Source organism: Uranotaenia lowii, chromosome 2 (assembly GCF_029784155.1).
Source record: "Uranotaenia lowii strain MFRU-FL chromosome 2, ASM2978415v1, whole genome shotgun sequence".
Classification (NCBI taxonomy): Eukaryota; Metazoa; Arthropoda; class Insecta; order Diptera; family Culicidae; genus Uranotaenia; species Uranotaenia lowii.
In genome coordinates, this window is record NC_073692.1 from 114,620,026 (window position 1) to 114,642,134 (window position 22,109).

A 22,109-nucleotide genomic window follows, 5' to 3' on the forward strand; every position below is an offset into this window, starting at 1 on the left:
CCCCCCCCAATAATCAGTTCTTCCTACGGCCCTGAATTCTTCTGTTGTTTTAAAAAAAACCATGCAGTAAGAAGTTCTGTAAAATTTATTCAATGTTAGGTACTGTTCAACATTTTCAATTCATTAGTGCTTCTAAAACAATGTCAAACATGAAACGATTTAAACTTTAAACTGTTCTACCTCAGAGATTTGCTATTTGTACCTTTCAGCTTGTTCCGACAACCATAACAATCGTAGAAGTAAATTATCTATTTTTAATAACCAAAAGACTTGCAATAATAAACACAAACAAAAATTTGCCAAAAAAGATCTGCGCCCCCGGGTGGACTCGAACCACCAACCTTTCGGTTAACAGCCGAACGCGCTAACCGATTGCGCCACGAAGGCACTTGATAATAAGGGGCGCCACTACGCGTTTTGAACTTACTCTGCAACATCCTCGTTTCATATCCCACGACGTACCTACCAACTTGTTATTGAAGTCAAAATCTAACTGAGCCGGAGTGCAGTCGTTTTTATTCAAACGCCAAGGTTCGTTTTTGTTCCTTATTGGTGACTTTGAATTTGAATAATTTATGCTATGAATGCAGAATTAATCAATAAATTTAAACAGTGTGATCACTCGGTGACAAACACTAACCAGTTCAAACGTTAAAGGTATTGTACAGTACATGAGTTAGTAGTAGGTAAACAATAATTTTGGATTACTTAAGGAAGTGAACGTGTATAAAGTTGGCGCTTATGTGTACGGCAAGTGTAGGTAAGTATAGAGTTACGAAATTTTATTTCTAAAGGATGGGAACAATTAGACCAAAAATATTGCTCTTATTCAAAGAAGTGTTTTTAAAAGTGTAGAATTGTGAAATTTAAATTCTAGAGCAGGGATTTTCAAAGTGGTCCCTACCGGCACCGCTCCCTGGGGGCATTGAGAGCCTACAAGGAGGCGGTAAAAAGCTCAATTTGTGTTGTGTTTCTATACGAATTCGTTCGAAAATACTCCCAGGGGGGCGGTGAGCTCTAAAATATCGAAACAAGGGGCAGATAGTGAAAAAAGTTCTAAAACCACTTATCTAAAGGATAGGTACGCTTAGATCATTATTACTGTTCATCCACGGAATTCCACACCACCGCGGCAATTTATACAGTTCCAACTCTAGTATCTGTGAAACCAAAAAGAAGCCATTCAGAGGATTCAGAACGAATTTCCAAAATTTATTTCGCAGCTTCATCATTGACTAAGAATCGATAATATTTTATCGAATTGAAAACATTAAGTCAACATTACATTAAGCGCAGAGAAGGGAGAGGTCATAATTAACGCACAAAAAATCTACACAACAAAAAATAACCGATAGCAGAGCGTAGTTTCGATCTACGGACCTCTGGGTTATGGGCCCAGCACGCTTCCACTGCGCCACTCTGCTTCTTCTTATCTCCTGCAGAAATTAGCTTTTATTCCACTTTGCTTCCAAGAATCGATCATTTTCCATGTCTTCCATTCCACACAAAACATATCACTTCACCGTTTCTTGAAGCTCCAGTTTTAATGAGCCTTTAGTTAGGCAATGAATCGCACAAGTTTGTTGCTTGTGTGAAACTTCGGTAGCTTCAGAAGCAAAGATTTGGTGAAAATTAAGGAAAGGTGTTGCTTTAATAACACATCTATGATGAGCGAGGAGCGGGGCGTACGCTCAGGGTATCGATAAAAAAAACGATTTGGCCCGGTTGCTTTCCTGCAATCCCTTCTGGTGGTTGTCGGAGAATATCGTTTCTGAACCGAGTGATTTTCGCTTAGGATTTGTTTTTATAGTCCCGATAAGATATGACAACTTTTTCTTTAATTTTCATGGTGGCCCTGAATAGAGCCGTTTTTTACAATTCCAGCTACCCTCGCGTCTTAAGCTTGACACACTCAGTGTGCTCAGCGTGACGTTGAGAGAGTAAATACGTTAATGATTTTCTCGGCAGTTGAGTTTATTACTTTCCAAGCACAAATTCGTATTTGCATTTTTGGCATTTGATGTACCAACACACAACCTATCCGAAATATTCTTTGGAAAGATACCTATCCTTAAATTGGAAAGTTTTCGTGTTGCGTGATCCGGTCGCGAAATTCAAATTGCACCCCAATAGTGTTGCCGTAAGACGTAATTCTACGTCATAAGGGGTGGTATGAAAAAAAACTTGTAATTGCTTTTGCTAAACTAAATCGAGCAGTCGCTTAAAGCAATTGCTTCGGTTGTTATGAATAGTTTTTTTGACAGCTGTTTTCTCAGTCAGGAGCTTTTACTTTTAGAACAAGCTAGTTTTGTATGAATAAAGCTCGAATCTAAAGCAATTGCTCGGCAAATCTCCAAGCAATTGCTCTATTTTCTAAGCATGCTCGGTAGCAGACTTTTCCAATAAAAAATTCTTTAATAACGTTATGAATTTATCAAATTAGCAATATATCACTTCAAAACAATTCAAAAAGGCATTTTCAACATGGATAAAGAAAAGTCGAAGTGATAACACAACTTTTTTCATATTCTTGTCGTTGTATAAAATCATTCGCCTAAGATGAAATTAAACAAATCAATTAGTAAATATGTCAAATTAAAAAAAATCCGGCTATAGTGGATGAAGTCCCATTTGGCTCAAAGTAAGAAATAAATTATTGTAATAATTTAAAACATTATACAGATCTCTCATGTTTATATAATTCTAGGATTTAAGAAAAAATGTCTAAATTAAAATGCGCGCCTATTGCCTATTTTTTATACTATGGGGTGGGGGTGGGGGATAACTTATGATAAATATTAAAGTTAGGCCAATTTTTGTTTGACAATATTTGAATATGTATTCATTTTTCTTTAAACATCAACATACGGTTAGCTAAGCATACCAATTGTAAAAATACAAAACGAGTTTGGCTCCTTAAGCCTAAAGGCATGAGCCGTTTCAAATAAAGGAATTATAAAAAAAAATCAACATACGAGCACAAATTTACCAAAAAATCCGGTCGTTCTTACACCCACCACCCGATTCGTCGACTTCAAGGCTACTTTAGCCGTACTTTTCAATTTTCTGATCGTCTTCTTTCATTTTACTTTAGAAAACTTCAGATTCTGCTGGTTGGACAGCTCTATTTTTCGAAGCAAAAGCTATGTTCTAAGACTTTAGTACACATCCGCTAAGCAAATGTTTATTCATACCAAACTAAGCAAATGCTTTGGACTTTTGCTTTGATTGATTTCGAGCTAAGTAAAAGCTACCGAAGAAATTGCTAAACCTTATTCATACCACTAAAGGTGCTCAAAATTTATAAAAACGCGAAAAATTAATAAAAAACGCTCTTTCTAAATTTGAATCTACTGGTAAAGAAAAAATATTTAAATTTTCGCCATAAAAAGTCTATGACAACATTAAACCATCACAAAATAAAATTTCTTTCATTTGGTTTCATCTTGAACTTTAAATGTGAAAGCAAGTTTCATCGAACCAAAGTGAATATTCCTACTTTTCCCAGTCTCTGGCTCCCAGTGCACGGGCTTGCGTGCAAGTTTCCTACCAAGGTTTTGTGCAATGTTAATTTCGTTGCATAAGAAAAGGCGCATTGCTAATGCTGGAAGAGTAAGAACGATGCGATCACCCTACACATTACTGAAATGATTCATCATCGGTAAAGCAGAACAACCCATCCAAGAACCGCCATAAGATGCTTCTAAATATAGAAGCAGAGTGGCGCAGTGGAAGCGTGCTGGGCCCATAACCCAGAGGTCCGTAGATCGAAACTACGCTCTGCTAATCATTTTCTTGCTCTTTTGTTGCTGTATGAAGTTTAAAATTAAATTAAATTAAAAACTTTTAAAAAAGTTTTAATTAATAAGTGTTAAAAACTAAATCATTTCAAATTGTATTTTTTTTTCTTTTACTTTAAAGAAAATGAACTGAGCTGAAAACACATAAACGAGTGGAATGAGCACTTAAAACCATATAAAACAGAATGAATAATAAACCATCAAATTGACTAACTAAACTAAAGAATTTGCAGGGCATAAACATGAAACATGAAATCTTTTAAAGTTAATAACATAATTTGATAAAATTATATAGGAAAATTTCATATTAAAGACGCAAATACGAATCAGCAAACGAAGGCTCAAATGCTCCATTTCCGAGATACAATCTCTTTCTTGACCCTTTCATCAACAGTTTCAAGTCGCAAAAAGCCAAAAAGAAATAGGTTTAAGAACCCTTTCCATGTTGGCTCAATATTTGCCAACAGTATGCACTTAGTCGTCTGTTTAAAACGCCTTCCGGCTTAAATGCCCGAGACAGACGGGGAGCCTTTTTACTTTCCTAAGTCGACGACAGGGGATAACTCGCCCCGACACATCTACAGAATATCTCTTTGATGTTCTTCATTCACAACCTGTTGGCTGAACGACGCCCACTGGGAAGCAAGAAAAAAAGAACTTTCAGATGAGAATAATTGAGGAAAGCTGTAGATTTTCCCGCGCCCAATCCAAACTGCATCGCCTCATGTTTGCTCTTTAAAGAAAACCCCAACTATTGGGGTGAGGAAGGAGCTACTCTAGCATGACATTGACGGTAAACATACGCTCTCGTAAAAACGTACGGAACGAGTCAACTTGCTCAACTGCTGTGCCCTTACGAAAAACATCAATCACTTTCGTCATAAAATTTTCATATCAAACCATTCGTTTGGCCCTACTTTGTGGAAGAATGGAGCTTCAGTTCTCAAGATGTGGAGTCAGCTTCCGGATACAGTTTTGGGGCACGTGAATTTTGGAAGCATAGTTGTGGAAATCAATCTTCAACTCGAAGATAAGCACTCAGCATTGACTAAGCATTATCTACGTAAATATATTGAGACATATCATATCGAAATAAACATTAGATAAAATCTAAGAATCAATCAAGAAAGGTTTCACTTCGATGAAGAAATTGGCTGCATTTTTTTTGTAAAAAAAAGTTTTTTCCTCAGAGATGAGATAAGTCCTACTTTTCCAAGATTTATTGCCATGCCAGTCAAACAACTAAATTCTAAACGAAAAATTGTTCTGAATCATTTTTTAGCACCGGAAAAAGATTTGCATCTTGTTTTGAAACAAGCGATAGCAATACAGAAACTGTGCAATTTTTTTATCCGAATCCCTTTTGAAATTATTAGTTTTGGAAACATTAAAACAACCAAAGAACTTCAATCTCTTTTGGCAAACAAAATTATATGTAAGACCCTATCAGGGAAAAGTGCTACCTGCGAGCGTGTAATCGATTTTACGCCCGTAATGATTGTGGAAACATATTTTTATGCTCAGGATGTTCAGACACCAAGTTATTCCATTTGTAAATCGTCTCCATGCTGTGGAGTTATCGACCAAGAAGATAACGTTACTTATTTTCAGGAAGTTAAAAAAAGATACATAAATGGAGCAGAACAACTATGCTAAAAGCTCAAAATTTTTTGACAAAATAAGTTTTTGAGTTACTGACCTTTGTTTGGAAAATTTCACAAAATGCGACTTGAAGATCTTTTTATATCACTTTGAAATGTTTCTGAGATGAAACAATTAAAACAAATTTTTTTATTCCAATGCATAAATCGTTAGAGTGTAATATGAACTTCATAATACCTTATTTTCAAAAATTTGGCAAACTCTCAACATTTTTCAGATAAAGTTTTCTAAAATGGTCCAATTGATCCCTAGAATTCAAAAAGGTATTTATTCTTCTAAACAGTTCGTGACCATTGCTGATAACAAGATTACGATTATTTATCGAATAACTGATATTTATACAATAATTGTCTGGAAAAAATGACTAAGAATGTTGATTTTCTCTTAAATTCAGATAATAGCACCTTAATGTATGCAAAGACACTAAGGTTTCTTCTTCTGGCATTTATAAATTGTGAAATGAGAAAAATTATGACCTAAATAGTAAATTTAAATTCTTATTTTAAACTTTGTCTGATTATTTCCAAGAACTAGGGCCCCCGGAATGTAGGATCAAGTCTCCCTTAACTTCAAAAACATCGCAATTTTTTTACTTCCACGAAAATTGCTTCTAGTTCATCTACGGCTTCATGTATCTTTCTAACTTTTGGAGCATATAAACTTGAAATTACACGCTGTCGGTAAATGTAAAAGACGGCGAGTTGCTAAATTTTTCCAAAAAGATATGATAAAAATATGAAAAGAGGATCAAGTATCCCCATTCTTCCCTACTGTACGCATCATATCAGTCGGGTACGAAAACTACGATTTTTTTCTTGTTTTCATTCTCGTATTACGAATAACAGCGATATTTGAGATACTATGTGTATTCAGTGAAAATGATGATCGTAATATCAAAATAAAACTTTTATTTGAATTCTGGAAATCGGCTCAATTAAGAATGAGATGCAACGCTGCAAACCAAAAGTTTACAAATAGAAGCTTTTTTTCGGAAATTTTATTCGGCCGAATCTTCCAAATGACCTTCAATTTTTGTATATGATTAAAAAGATTTATTTTTCACAATTTAAAAACTTATAAAATAATTTTAATACGCCAAAGCGATTACAAGATTCGATGATAAGACATCATTTTCGGGTGTTTTCGTTCGGAGCAGAATCCAGACTTTTTGAAAGTTACATCGATTGGCATTTTATAGATTCAGAAACTAGAATAATTTTCCTTACTTATGAATCTAAAATCATGAAAATCGGTTAACATATATCATCAGGGGAACGCGCGCAAACTCGGGTCAAATTGAACCGAACGGCAAATGTGTAAGTTTTTTTTCGGCTTGCCAGTTGCTTTATTTTACAGTTTATGAATCTCGTGGTTTTAGTAATATGTTCCAAATTTCATATTTTTCCGGTATTTTTTTCCAAAAGAGTTATGATGAATTTCAAGTTTTCTTCGGGTCATATTGACCGAAACGGCGTGGGAAGGCTAATAAAGTTTCACTTGATGCGCATCAGGTCCCGTCCGGCTTTCCAGAAATCGGTGATGAAGAATTCCTGTTCGCAGAACTTTATTTTCCGATTCTCGGCAGCGGCTTTCAGAAGTTCTTGTTTCGCATCCCGCTTGATGCGGCGCTTCCGTTGTACCATGACGTCGATCTCCTCCAACAGGAGCTTTTCGGAATGGTGTATTTCATTTTCGACCGGTTTTCATTGGATGTTGTCAAAATTAACACAGAGGGATAGCCTGTTTCTTTACCATTTTAGTCCACTGTTCTTTGAAAAGAAAGTATTTACAAAAATAATCAAATAGTTACATAAATGAAATAAATTAAATCGAATACAAGAATAATTACCAGTTCCTTTTTTCTGCTTCTTATAAGTGCATACCTGGGATGTTCCTGTTGAGACAGCTGCAGCACAGATTCTATGTTCATCAAAAAAAAAATTTTCATGGAAAAATGGCGGTAAATACATGAGAACTACCAAAATGGTTAAAATTTGGCATAGAAAAATTCTTTAAAAGTAACCATATTTATAGTAGGTATTGGAGAAAATATCAGAAAGCGATTATTCTATAACCATAAATGGTTCAATAAAAACGAGCGTGCATGCAAAGTGCGGTCGGAAATGTAAAAACGATAGAACACCGCTTCTAAGGGATAAGGATTGGACATGAGACGGGAAAATATACGAATGAAATCCTAATTTAGGTCCAATTGATTAAATTAATCGAGTGAAGCCACCGAGCCAACTTCCAGTAGACAAGAGAGTTTCTTCGAACCAAGAAGTAAAGCTCGTTGAATACGATTTCACGCTGATACGTGTTGCCTCCTATGCAAAATGGTCCTTCACAAGGAATCACCCAACAAGCAAAACACATCTTATCTCCCGCAGTGTTAACTACTGTATAATGCCCTACGAGAGGCAAACGCTTAGACCGACAAGCAGTGATCGGGAGAGCGATAGGACATAATTAACACTCTCACACTATACAGCTTCATGCAACGCAATCGTTCAATAGACTACCACACATCTCCCCTCTTCTCCCAGGAAAAAAAGGAAAAGAAATTTTTTTTGCCGAAATTTTTAATCGAGAGAATAACATTTATTAACGTCTTGCTGTCAAAATTGTTTTCTGCCTTTCTGGTTTTGCGTAATTTCAAAAAAGAATAACATTTTAACTACTTACAATTTAGGCAAACTGGCAGCCACGCTCTTAATTCCCACATAGTTCCATAGCCTATATCGCTTCGAGAAGTAAAAGCACTTTGTACTCAGACATCGGCATCGCTATAATCAAGCGGTCCTTTAAGGCGAGTCCAAATCCTAGTAAATAATGAAAAACTTCCTTGAAGTATCACCTACAATTAGACAAAACTACTTATGACAATAAACCTTTATTAACGGGACATCCAAAGCTTAAATGTTGGGTTTGACTATATTTGGCAATAACTTCCCTGAACCACTCGATCTTGACCTTCAGCATCAGTTGCTCATATTCTCTTGAACGCCTCGGCCTCATTTGTAAGTAATATACTCGATGTTAATAAATACAACCAAACTATCGAGATTTCATGAAAGTAATTAAGATTTTGTATAACAAGTACCATACTGTTGCTATGGCTTACATGGAAAAGTCCGTGCATAATTTGATGTACATATGCAGTTTAGTCCTTTAAAACAGTTCACCAGAAGCCATGATATTTTTAAAAGATTCTTTTTGAATACCGAACAAATCGATTACGAGATATTGATTCTAAAGCGAGCACCAAGCTTTGTTTTGGAAACGGAGTTGGGTAGCAAACCGTTTTTCGCATCATACGTTTGTAATATAATTAAACTATAAATGACTCCGGTGATAATAAAATTAATATACTTAAACTATAAATAACTTTCCGGTGAATTCAAAATTAAATTTTATTATCACCCGGTTCGAATATGACAAAACAAGTTTCTGATTTTGGAGCTACGGTAGAGAGCATAATAATTTAATAAGAAACGTTCGACTAAGCTCCAGTAACGTCACAACTCATATCACTAAGAGTACAACGAAGCCTTTGAATTGGCTACATTCACGAAGGCAATTGAACAACCACTACTGAGAAGCATTTGACACACCCTGCCTATGATTTCTTAAAGCTCCTTCTTCCGAAGATATATGTAAAATAGACATCCTGGGTAAGAGGTAACTAAACCTGTTAACAGAGACGCTTATGTGCCTGGTTTTTCAGGATTTGCCTGATTTTTAGAGGCTCAGTCGATAACCTGATAAAGGGCCGTTCAGATACCATTGCTGAAGTGAAAATGTTATGCGACGATAAAAAAGGTCATTACTTCGAAAGAAATTTCCGTTACTTTGACATGGCCTGATTTTTATTTTTACCAATCCCTATTTTTTTTAAGAACTTCCACCGTGTTCAAATAAGTTCAATCAGACATTCCCCAAAATAAATTTTATAATACTGGTTTTGCGTAAGTCAAATTTTGGTCATAGGTCTTTACATAGACGCTTATTTTAAAAAAAACCAACTCAATACTCTTTTCGAACACAGACTTTTTGAAATTCATTTTGACTCGGTTTTAAACATGGCATTCGAAACATTCCAGCTGGGTATGAAGTGAGGTGAGTGAAGCGTAATAAATAAAATTTAAATGTATACATTTGTTCTACACCTTAGCCATAAAGCGGAGCAAAATCGTATGATTAGAACTGGTGACACGCAATTTTCAAATTGAACGGCTCTATGGTCGAGTGATTAGCGTGGTAAAACGGTAATCGCTGGTCCATTGGTGGCATGGGTTCGATTCCCATCTCGGTACTGGGTATTAAATGCTAATATTGAGTTGTCCACGTCATTTATTCTGTCTGTAAAGCCTAAATCGACTATGACCTTGATTAACTTTTAAAATTAAATATTTGGGGGGGGGGGGGGGGGGGGGTTGGGGCGTTATTTTAACCCAAGGCCATTAACCAGCCTTATTCGATGCGATTTGTTCATACTCGGAGAAAACCTAGGTTGCAATAAGTGCGCCACTGATTGCTGTCAATTTGTTCGTTTTTTCAGTACAACACCAGCCAGAACAAGCTGTGCACCGAAAACGGCAAATGTTCAGTGGTGAGAAAATTAAATCTCAAAATTTTGTTCCACATCTAGTCTTCAATCCCAATAAGATCCACGGAAAATGACTACAACCACTGTGCTATCCGTCTAAAGTGTCTGAAGTGAAGTTCAAATTTAAAACTTTTTCAATTCATGCAATAATCATCAATCAGAAACTCACCCCGAGTCTAAAATACGGGTACACAACGTGCTCTACTGAGAGCGCATGTATTATAAGAAAGTGAATACCCACACTTCTAGAACTTACTCATAAATTTTGTAACGTGTAAATGAAAGGTACTTATTTTCAAGATGTTAATGATATCATACTTGCTGATATTTAACTATTTCTCCAGCTCTGTAAAGTTTTGTCATAAAAAAAGGTAGTTGATTTACTACCTTTTTTTCTGATTCTGCAGTAATGATTGTGACTTTCCACAGTTTTGTTGAGTCTGAAGAATTAAGCTCTCCTCCTAAATATTGCTGTATATTTCTGTTAGACTCGTTTTTACCGTGTGGCTCGAACCTGAATTTACACGGAGCGGGTCTCCAGTGGGCGGGGTAATTGACTAGCATTTCTTGAGCGCCAGTAGATACCAAAAGGGTAGAAAGTAGAGTCATCTGCTTTGATGGCACGCGGATCGGTTAGATGTGAAGTCGATGAGCGCTGGAAAACATTCAACAACTCTTTCGTTGACGGTTCTGAAAAGAACGAATTTGCACCAACATACTAACAAACTTGAGGCATGAACAGGCAGACCAAATGCAAAAAGATGCGCCAGAAAAGAACAACACTTTATGTTTCTACGCCCACTATTTATCCTGTCTAATTATTGCACTGCCCGAGCTTATGGACACGATGCTTGAAAATAATCTTTCAACATCAAGATGCCATTCAAGCTCAAATGCGCAAATAGGGCGCGCCATAAAATAGACACGCATCCTAAACGCCTAAATGCATGCACGTCATCAAACCGCTCAAAATTTGCTTGGCGCGTTGTTGTTTCTATTGCCGTTGCTCTTGGTGTCGCTCGTTTGCGACACTCACACCACCGTTCTTGTACGGTACTTCGTTCTCGTCGGGGGTTGTGTTGGCGTCGTCGCTCTCTTTTGTCCCTGCATCGGCGTTGCTATTGGCTGCCGTTCGCTGCTACTGAGAGAGTCAACATTTGTGTATGAATTTTGAGAAGGCCTCGCTTTCGCTCGTTCGATAATCAATGCATCTCTCGAAGAGCACTGAAGCTCGGTTGAAATTGTTTGAGACAAGCAAGAAAAAAAAAGCGAGAGCAACAACAAAGGTGGGGGATGACAATGTTCGCTAAATTTCTCATCAACGAAAAAATGTCGCTTAAGTATGAAAGCCTGTAGCTTCATTGTGTTGGTGTTGTCTTGATCTGGAACAAATTATTATCGCCATCATCATCGGACTTATTTCAATATGTCCTTAAAACCTGATAGTTGTTTAACCCAATTTGAAGATTTGGCAACGTAATATCATCGACTTTTAATCAGTTCCTTCGTGTACACACTCCTACCATTCAAGGTTATTCATTCAGATATATGCACACATAATGTCTACCGGTAAATATCAGCTGTCACACAACGCTACATACAACAACAATTTATTACTGTTGTCCAAAAGGAAGGAGAAAGTTTGATTAGCACACATAAGCTGTGAGTGTGTTTGTGTGTGAATGCGTCGATCAGACCATCTACAGGCGTGGACATTCGAATTACCAAAGCGACCAACACTCACATCTGCTGTTTTCTCAATAACTTTGAAAACTTCCGCCATTTTTTTTTCATGGCTGCTCGTTTTTAGTTGCTCATTTTTGCAAATCATACATTAACATAAAAATATTAACAATCACTTCCTTCCTGCTCGTCCCAAGCTATCGACAACAGACAACATACAAAAATTCATAGTACTCATCCCGAGCCTAAAATCTTCTTTTTTCCTTTTTTTATGCTAGTCCCGAGTTCTAAATCTTTTCCTTTAAAAGCTCGTCATAAAATTGGCAAGTGCTCGTCCCAAGCTTATATCCATTTTGGTTTGCTCGTTTCGACCCAAAATTCACTTAATTGCAGCTCGTCCCGAGCTATCAAACATGTTACAATTCAAATGCTCATCCCGAGCTAGGAATCACTCTTTCAAGATACTCGTCCCGAGCTAATTTCTATTTTACTGTTGCTCTTCCCGAGCTATCAAACATTCCAATATTTAGGTGCTCGTCCCGAGCTAAAAATCTTTTTTTTTTTATAGTGCTCGTCCCGAGCTCAAAATATTTTTTCAATGCTCGTCCCAAGCTAAATATCTTTTTTTCAGTGCTCTTCCCGAGCTAAAATCTTTGTTTTTTTTTCAGTGCTCGTCCCGAGCTCAAAATCTTTTTTTTTAGTGCTCGTCCCGAGCTAAAAATCTTTTTTCAGTGCTCGTCCTGAGCTAAATATCTTTTTTTTTCAGTGCCCGTCCCGAGCTAAAATCTTTGTTTTTTTTTCAGTGCTCGTCCCGAGCTCAAAATCTTTTTTTTTCAATGCTCGTCCCGAGCTAAATATCTTTTTTTTCAGTGCTCGTCCCGAGCTAAAATCCTTTTTTGTACAATTGCTCGTCCCGAGCTCAATACGATACTTACTGTTAAGTGACATCAACAAACCAAAAAACAAGGATCACGCACTAATACTTTTTGACTGTGCGCTTTATATTTCGTTCTCGCTGTCGTTTCGATCAAGGCGGGTAAAGCTAGGTGTGTTCTTATACCAATGCACGGAATCGTCCATCTTGTGACAGGGTTGACAGGCAATCGTAATCGTAGGCATGGTAGGCGAACAATTCGCTGTCAAAAAGCGCACCGTCTCCACCCCCCACCAATGAGAAACTTTTGGTACCCCTTGCCTACTTTTCCTCAGTATGCACCCACCCTACTGGAGGCACTCTGGTTTCGATAACGCACCACTACACAATCAACAGAATAGGAAAAGCGCAAAAGACAAAAAAAAAACACTAACAAGTATCACTTGTTGCTTGTTGAGTGATTCCTAGAAGGTGAAAATCTTGTTCGAAAGCAAAACCTGCCACGGTCGCCAATATGCAAAATGGTCCTTCACAAGGAATCACCCAACAAGCAAAACACATCTTATCTCCCGCAGTGTTAACTACTGAATGATGCCCTACGAGAGGCAAACGCTTAGACCGACAAGCAGTGATCGGGAGAGCGATAGGACATAACTAACACTCTCACACTGTACAGCTTCAAGCAACGCAATCGTTCAATAGACTACCACACACCTCCCATCGCCCCCATCTTTTCCAGAGAATCTGCCTCCTCATTACCCACTATCGAGCATTGTAAGGGAACCCAAGCCAAGATGATGGTAAAGCGATGTTTTGATATCGCACTCAAATTATCCCGTATCTTCTCGAGGAAGTAGTGTCCAACTATTCGTGAGGCGTCGCAATCTAAAGCCCTGTTGCTAGCTGCTAACTGCTTCGAAAATTCATGGAATCATTAGCGGACGATGCGAATCCAGGATTCCTGCTGCATAGACAAATCAAACTGGACAGAAGTATTATCGTATTTTGGGAATGCGAAGAATGGTTTACCTACATTGGCTTGAGGACATGGTATATGGACGTTAATCTGGTTTGAAGATTTTGCTCAAGTAACCTTTCGAAATTTTCAATAATCAATAGGTTCTTGACCTCACACCTGATGAGGAATCAGAGTGATAGTAAATTGAGTCGATCTTTCAGAGGGTGTATTCCTACCAAAACTTCAAGACTTATGTTATGCGTTGGGGCATACAGCCTAAAACGATGCGATTGACAGCTGACTGAAAATAGAAGCTGCCATATTCCATCACTGAGAGAAACGTTGTTTTGTTCGAAACAATTTTAAAAGATCTTCTTGATGGGCTCTCCACCAGGTGCCAGTAATTGATCGGAGAAAATTGATTCCTTGTTGGCATTTTCCTTTCAGATACTCAATCTGGGCTCTCCAGGTACACTTGGAATCCTTGAAACTTGAAATACCTCGATTGTGTAATCTTTCTGCCCAAGGTGTGTATATATTCAGGAGGTGTTACCGAATAGCGAATTCCCGATTCAGCCATTTTGGCTATGTATAGGCTACGCAACTATGCGGAAGTCATGAAGTTTGTGTACCAACAAACCACCGAAAAGCTGAGCAAAAAATAAACAAACTCATTGAGAGCCCAGCTCTCTCCTAGCCTACTTACTGTGAAAGTCGGAGAACCTAGTGTATCAAAAGACCTTGATTCTACCTAGAAGTAGAAGCTCAGTTTGAGCAGTGTGCTATTCCTGTCGCCTTGTCTTTGTTTACTCAAGCCAAAACAATACGAAAACATTCTTAGCACAGTCTTCCCAATCTGGCTAATCTAGTCCATCTGAGGACGAATCAGAAATAAATTTTTCGAAGCAGCATCCTTAAAAATCTCCGATCCTTGTGCCGATCCATCTTTCTATCGGAGGCCGAATTAGAAACAACTTTTTTGTAGCAGCAGCCTTAATAATCTGCGTTCCTTGTGCCAATCCGTCTTTTTATTGGTGGCCGGAACAGAAACATTTTTTCCGTAGCAGTAGCCTTAAACATCTGCGCTCCCTGTGTCAATTCGTCTTTTTACCGGAAGCCGAATTAGAAACAATTTTTTTTTTCGTAGCAGCAGCTTTAAAAATCTGCGCTCCCTGTATAATTCCGTCTTTCTATCAAAGGTCGAATCAGAATCAGTTTTTTTCGTAGCAGCAGCCACAGAAATCTGCGCTCCCTGTGCCAATCCGTCTTTCTACCAAAGGCCGAGTCTGAAACAAACTTTACGTTTCGGCAGCCTTGAAAATTATCCCCTTTTTTGTAGGGATTCTACCTACTACGTCATTATCGTGATTTTACGAATCTCAATTCAGAGATTCACTCTGACACGACTGTCACTCAAAAGAATAGTTCAATGACAAACTTTGTCTTGTTCGTTTTGCCATACAAATTTATTTAGTGTTGTCGAATAAAACTATTATTTTATTTTTCTAAATTTTATTTAATTTCTGTATATCCCATCACTACAAGCAGGTCTATGTTTCCTAGAGAAAATAACCAACTCCGTTTTCTGTGGAGAAAGCTGTACAAATACTACGCGGTAATCCGAAAGTTGCAGAGAGACAACTGCTGATTTCACTTACGTAAAAAGTGGACTCAAACATGAACCCTGCGGGAAGCCCATGTAAGTGGTTCTTCTATTTGCAATATCTCCGTGAGAAAAGTTCAGATGTTTCTTAAAAAGCAAACTGTGTAAGAACAAATAAATTTTGTATGGGTAAGAAAAGCAGCCGGAATTATGTGTCAGGCAAGTCAGAAAACTATGCCAAGTTCATACAAGATGCTATTCAGAGCCATTATTTTAGAAGACCACAGGTGCCAATCCAACAAATTGTGTACGAAAAAGACCCTGTAATGGAATAAAAGGAAACAATAAATGTATGGCGAGAGATGCTAGCATACTTATAAACAACCTCAAAGCGTTTTTTCGACTGATCGTAAACTTTGACATTGTGAAACTACTGGGAATTTTTAAATGTTTGCAATACCGAATATGAACAAGCTGAAATCAAGCTGACCGAGAAAATTAATAACTTATCAGCAATAACCAGTATCCAAACAATTCCATGCATCCATTCTCGAGGATGAAACTCCATGTCGGATGAAACTTGGAGGATGGTCGATGATCGGAGAAAGGCGAAAGTCGGAATTGAGCAGGCATGTACCGGGTCAGCCAAAGCAGCCGCCCGCTTACGATATGCGGAGCTGGAAAAGGCAGTTAAACGAGCTTGTAGACGAGACAAGAGAGCCTGGACAAACTCCCTAGCCGAAGAGGGAGAAAGAGCCGCCGCCAATGGAGATATCCGATTACTTTATGACATTTCTCGCCGCCTCAGTGGTGCAAGGACTAATGCAAGAATGCCGCTAAAAGACCGAGCAGGTCAGTTATTGACCGATCGAACAGATCAGCTCAAACGATGGACTGAGCACTTCGAACAACTCTTCCGAATCACGAATAGCGATGGACAACAGAATCTGCAGCTCGAAGCGCCAACAGTAAGTCGCATAAATGGCGTCAACTCGGAAGCGCCTTCGCTGGCTAAAATAGAAGCGGCAATCAAAAACATGAAATCCAACAAAGCACCTGGGATCGATTGCATCCCTGCTGAAATGCTGAAAGCCGACCCTGCCCTATCAGCACAAATGTTGCACCGTCTTTTCGCTGACATCTGGGATACTGCAACATTCCCGGCCGACTGGATGCAGGGTATCCTCGTAAAGGTCCCGAAGAAAGGAGACCTGACAGAATGCGGTAACTGGCGAGGCATAACGTTGATCTGTACAACCCTCAAAGTGCTCTGCAAAGTGATTCTGAACAGGATCCAGGAGAAAATAGACGCTACACTCCGACGGCAACAAGCTGGATTCCGATCTCGACGATCATGTGTGGACCACATCACAACGCTACGAATCATACTGGAACAAATCAACGAATTCCAGGACTCTCTTCTGCTGGTGTTCGTTGATTTCGAAAAAGCATTCGACCGACTTAACCATGAAAACATCTGGGCGGCTCTAAGGCGACGAGGGGTCCCAGAGAAACTAGTCCATCTCATTGAAGCACAGTATGAGGCATTTTCGTGCAAGGTCTTGCACGACGGTGTCTTGTCCGAACCAATCCCGGTAACTGCTGGAGTGAGACAAGGATGTATTCTATCACCGCTACTTTTTCTAATCGTAATGGATGAGGTTCTGATTGGATCGATTGACTGTGCACCGAACCGAGGATTGCCGTGGAATCCTTCAACAATGGAGCAACTGAACGACCTTGACCTGGCTGACGATATTGTTTTGCTCGCCCAAACACAACCAGATATGCAGAGCAAACTCGACGACCTCACCGAAAGTTCCAAGGCAGCAGGTCTCAAAGTCAATGTCGGAAAGACCAAGTCGATGGAGATCAACACAGGAAATCCCTCCAGTTTCATGGTAGCTGGGCAACAAGTTGAGAAAGTAGAGTGCTTCCAGTATCTTGGTAGCCAGATAACGCCTGATGGTGGTACCAGAAAAGACATCGAAACACGGATCAGAAAGGCCCGATTTGCGTTTGCGAGTCTCCGAAACATCTGGCGGTCACGCCAGATCTCTCTACGAACAAAAATCCGAATCTTCAACTCAAACGTCAAATCCGTATTGCTGTACGGGTGCGAAACTTGGTGCACATATGCGGTAACGACGCGAAAACTGCAAGTATTTGTAAATCGCTGCCTGCGGAATATCATCCGCGCTTGGTGGCCTAGCAACTGGATCTCGAATGAGGAACTACATCGCCGGTGTCAGCAAAAGGCGCTAGAAATCGAGATTCGGGAACGTAAGTGGAGATGGATTGGGCACACGCTGCGAGATTTGCAGAGAGGCGCTAGATTGGAATCCAGAAGGTCATCGAAGAAGAGGCAGACCCAGAAATTCGTGGCGGCGAAGCCTAGCCGCTGAAATCCGAACTGTCGACGAGAATCTTGACTGGGACCAGGTGAAGACGCTGGCTCCGGATCGTCAACAGTGGAGGTCTTTTACCACGGCCCTATGCACCGGAGGATCGGCGCGGGATCATTAAGTAAGTAAGTAAGTATTCTCGAGGACGAACCATCATCAAATTTAAACGTTTTATGATATTGCAAAAAACCAGGGAGATGGCATCCCTATCCTTTGTCATTGAATTTGACAACCATCAAAATTACGGGCCCACGATTTTGTGGGCCCATAACAAACCTGACATTTTGCTGTCAAGGACCCGAACTAAATGTCAAATACTAGAGAAGTATGGTTGATAGCACACTAACACATCAATCATTCTGATTCCTCATTGGTTGAAATTTTGACTTTTGAGACTTCGTACTGCTTTGAGAGGAAAACACCATAAACGTCTCTCCCGATGGATAGAAAAAAAGAAAAAGATTCTTGTTCGAAAGAAGAACTAGATTGCCACCTCCCTGCAAAAAACCTTATTTCATGGATCGGCTTAATTAAAACAACCACAAACTGTATGCTCACACTAGGGTGGCAGCCAAATGGGTCAAGCATTTCTAAGACATTTTGCATCAAAACTAAAATTTCGATTTGCCAGATTACCTACGTGATTATTGAAGGTAAAAAAGCGGAACTTTGAGAGCTTTGAACTACCTCAAAAACAAGTCTGTAAGAGCTGAAATTTTGCACAGGTAAGTTTTCTTGGCCAATCTACATGAACAAATTTTCATAAAATTATTACTTATTCTTTAAGGAATGTTTTGATAATCCAGATCTGGAACAAGATGGAACCAAATTTATTATCTTGTGAATTTATTTTTGTGTCGTTTCCACACGCTTGAGTATGATTTTTGAGTTACAAACGTTTAATAATAAAAAAAATTCTATCCGTCGAAACTTTTCTCTGTATAATGGTAACTTCGTAACACAATAGAGTTTTTTATTTCTACCACTCTTTATACTTTTTATTATACCCGCTTTTGTACCAGAAAAAGTGTAAATTTGGTTCACACGAAACAAAAACATACTGCAATAGGTGTTTAACATCTCATCTCGTGGCACATTTTTGGATAAATATATCAATATACATTTTTGGAAAACATATATCTTACAGGACCAAAAAGCTAATTTTGGAACATGGGAGTTATTCCACCTTTTGAATTCTTGATTTTATTTTATTTTTGATAAAAAAATTACTTGATTTATAGGTTTTGTGCAATGATTTAGTATGCAATTTGGTTGTATAGAAGCTTTCACTAAATTTGTTCCAATTTATTTGTTTTTCGCTTAATTTTTCACTATCCCTTTCCTCGCGATGTTTCAACTCCGAGTGACAAAAGAAGGATTTGAAATTTGCTCCGGCCTTAGTTATCATCACAAATAAAGATAATTGAGGATTGGTTCTAAGAAAAGGTAAAGAGCAAAAGAGGACATGAAAGTGGATTGGGACTTCTGCCTACGAAACAAAAATCCCTTCTATTTTCCTAAGATTATGAAAGCAGATTTAGACTGTAGCTCAACTTGTTGAAACAAATAAATAAAATATGAGCAAACAGCAGCTTTTTCACCGAAAATTTTTTTGGCGGTTGACTCAGAGAAACAATAACTTCAGATTGACACATCTGCAGAGTTATTTATGTAGATTTATAGAAAAAAAAGGATTGTAACTTCCTATCTTAAAAAACGAGAAAAAAGTGATTTGGGTTGAGACTACTGTTGGTGACAAAAAAAAACGCCCTAGACTGTTGGTTGAGACTTCTACTAAACAATTACAGAGGACTTAAACTTCTGTCCATTAAGAAAAAGAGTAAGTGACACTTCTCTTCAGTTTGAAGAGTTTTTACGCTAAAACAACTTTTTAGAACAAAACTTCAGATTATTGCTTTATTCAGCCATATTACTTTAAAAAGTAATCCTAAATAATCTGATTATGGTGAAATTTCTGATAGTATTTCTGAATCATTGATCTTTATTGCGTCAGCCTTCAAATGGCCAGACGTTGTCCGCTGAAGAACAAAACAAACCGTGAATGGGTGAATGGGTCCAAAATAACTATGCCGCGGATAACAAGAAGTACAAAAAAAAACCGACTGCGAGTGTGATTCCCCCGGTTTCGTGGTTTGTTTTTTATCTTCCGTTTTGACTCTCTTTTTTTGGGTTATGCCCCTCGATCGGGTCTGTTGTCTTCATTTTATGATCGTCATGCTGATTCAGTGTGTTCATGCGTGTGTTCACTCGTTCATACTGTTAAGCAGAAGACCGTCGAATCGCACACTAATTAATGGAAGTTTATTTTGATAAATAAATGGTGTAACAATCAAAATCAAATGAAGGTAAAAGACTAAATAAAGGAAGTGTTTAAAATTTTAATTCTTTTTTTTCGGAAGTTTACAAGAAATTGTTATTCATTCAACTGCCGAAAGAGTATTTTTTACAGTGTAACTCTCCGAAAGTGGTTAAATTCATGGTTGGATATTCGCCGCTTATTAGTTTGTGCAGAATTTTTTGGAAAGATAGACGTGTGTAAACATGGATGAAGCCATGCTGACAAAAGTTGCCGAAGTTCTAAACCCTGAAGATTCCGGGCAAATATTATCCAAGCTAAAAGCCAGTGGATCTCCGCTGCATTTAGCGCTACAATTTGAGGATAGTGGCAGAAGAGAAGACGTTATTCGACAATTAATAGCATTGGGAGTGAATTGTGATCAACGAGACCAAGATAGCTGTCTTATGGCCTGTGAAAGTGCGTTGTTAGTCAAAAATGATCACGCAATTGTCGAATTGATGATTAAGGAGGAAATTGCTCCCTTGACTGTGGAACGCGCATTTCGTGTTATAATAAGACGTGGATCGCTAGAGGTGTTCAAATTGTTTCTGGAGGTGGGCAGATTTGACGATAATGTCGTTTTCCAACATGTTTCGAACGTCTTAATAGAGATGAGCGTTCGGAGGGTTCCAGTGAACTTAAGCCTTGAAGTGTTTTTGCAGCATATTTTGGCGGACTATGCCTTTCATAAATTGTGTGGCGATGGTGATAAATTTAACGATCGTACTGATTGGAAAACGAGTATGAGAATCATTGGCCAAAATTGGAGAGTGCTGCGGACTCGTTACGATGATCGGTCGTTCGTCTCTGTTGACAACGAATTCCTGCACAGAATTGAAGAGATTCACAACCACTTGTATTTCATCAAACACAAACAGTTCTTGAGGCACTTACCATTGATGGAGGTAACTTTTTGCCTAGGAATATTCGTTTCCATCTTCAAGTGGAGCTATGAGTACCATATATTCCGAACCATGATCAACAAAGTTAACATAATGTTGTTCTTGAAAACAATTTGTCGGTTTCTGGAACGTACTGAACTCAAACTTAGAGATCTTTCATCCGAGCTGAAACTTCTAATATCATCAAACTCAAGTGAACAAATACCAACAAAAGAACAACTGAGGAATTCCTGGCTTGAACGAAGCGCTTCTTGTAAACTAGGCGAAAACATTTTCAACAGAATTGTGTCCGGCTTAAAAAAGAAGCGTAAAATCAATGAGATTGTGACCGAAATAATTGATAGCGAAAGCTTCGATTTGCCATTCAAAATAAGTGCCAAAGATCAGTCGGTGTTGAAGAAACTGCGACAATGTTACTCACGCACCAAACAACTTTACTCTGTTCAGAAATGTATCTACCACATGGAAGCGATATGCAATTACAAGAAAAAAGTTCGCGACGAAACCGAAACAGTTTTGGCAGCCAAACGCTTGATTCAGGTGTTGGGAGAAGCAATCAAAAGCACTAAAAATTCACCGAACATTCCGAAGAAAATTGGCTCTATACTTGTCAAGCTGTTAACAACCTGGTTTCCGAAAAACAGCAAGTTCTTCAGGGAATTTTTCTCGCACAAATATTCTCTATCGAAGAAGATTCTACAAAATCCATCGGGAGACAATTTTTTCGAAACGATTATCAGTAATCTGAACTACGTCGAGGTGATGTTCTCAATCCTTTTCATTTGTTCACTATGGGAAGCCTGTCGTACTTTCCTGGGAAATTTGCTAAGGTGCGGTGATCTACAGCTTCTACGTTCGCTGTTCCAATACTGTCCCAACTATAGGCTGCTGATTCTAGGTCAGCAGCAGATGTTTACCAAGGTGCAAAATTTACTTAACGAAATTCACAGCGCCTTAACAAAGGTAAGAGCAACGTCTCCGGCTGAACAACACACGATAAATTACCTGAAAAACGATTTCCAAAGCAAAGTTACGATCATCAAGCAGCTGGAAGAGTGTTCTATCGGTAAACTAGGCTGCAGTATTGACTCGATCAAAGCGGCTTGTTTGGCTGGAGCCGATCTAGCTGTCATACGAAGAATGATCCGCTGGAATTTAACTTTTACCAACCAAAATGGTATCTACGACAGAATCGAAAAAAATTGGCGTCAGAATCATATACAAGCTGGAGCACTGAACTCGCACGATGCCATC

General features: G+C 38.5%; 3 non-coding genes across 3 annotated transcripts; 1 reads left to right on the plus strand and 2 right to left on the minus strand.

Annotated features, from left to right (window-relative positions):
* Positions 1 to 313: 313 nt before the first annotated feature.
* Trnan-guu (transfer RNA asparagine (anticodon GUU)) lies at positions 314 to 387 on the minus strand. Its single transcript has one exon. It is a non-coding gene; the product is annotated as a tRNA-Asn (tRNA).
* A 965-nt stretch (positions 388 to 1,352) lies between these two features.
* Trnam-cau (transfer RNA methionine (anticodon CAU)) lies at positions 1,353 to 1,424 on the minus strand. Its single transcript has one exon. It is a non-coding gene; the product is annotated as a tRNA-Met (tRNA).
* Positions 1,425 to 3,714: 2,290 nt separating this feature from the next.
* Trnam-cau (transfer RNA methionine (anticodon CAU)) lies at positions 3,715 to 3,786 on the plus strand. The gene has a single exon. It is a non-coding gene; the product is annotated as a tRNA-Met (tRNA).
* The last annotated feature ends 18,323 nt before the right edge of the window (positions 3,787 to 22,109 follow it).